Raw genomic sequence first — 590 nt, 5'->3', positions numbered from 1 at the left:
TAAATAAATGTGTCCTTACAGATTGCTTTCCATATAAAAACAGTTTAAGATTCTTTTTTCTCCTAGGTCCTTATAGTATTTTATTTCTTTGGGATAAAATTAAAATGTTATCTAATTTCAAAAATTTTGTAAAGGTTATGCTATGTAAAGACCTTTCTAAGGTGAAGATTTAATACACTGATATCAAACTAACTTTTAATTATATGAATCACATATGTTGTTAAACTTATATTTTTGTAATCAACTTTTTAATAACTGTTTGTCATTTCTACCAACTGAAGAATGAAAAATATGGAATAATTCGCATATTTTCATATCATCCTTGTCCAAGTGGCATGTTAATCTCTATATTGTTGTAATTTATGTATATGTGCTGCCGAAGCATGTAGTATCCTGTAAATTTAAGTAGTTAATGATGCAGTCTCTATACAGGCATATATCCTTGGTTGTCTATTTGTAACAAGGAAACCTTATTGTTACTAACAATGCTATTGATCTTATTTCTCTGAAATTCTGTGTATAGTGGAAAAAACATATTGTTCGGTAGATAGCTCAAACTTGCATTTTTTGCCAATGACTATTTTAAGTCT

The 590-nt window shown here is 27.8% G+C and overlaps 1 pseudogene; it reads right to left on the bottom strand.

The window, feature by feature from the left end:
• Nucleotides 1–285: 285 nt before the first annotated feature.
• On the bottom strand, nt 286–385 carry LOC122118405 (annotated as a pseudogene).
• Nucleotides 386–590: the final 205 nt, after the last annotated feature.

Source organism: Dipodomys spectabilis, unplaced genomic scaffold, assembly GCF_019054845.1.
Source record: "Dipodomys spectabilis isolate Male_0828 unplaced genomic scaffold, ASM1905484v1 ptg000149l, whole genome shotgun sequence".
Lineage (NCBI taxonomy): Eukaryota > Metazoa > Chordata > Mammalia > Rodentia > Heteromyidae > Dipodomys > Dipodomys spectabilis.
Note: the sequence above shows the minus strand (reverse complement) of the source record. Positions and strands in the feature narration are given on the sequence as shown.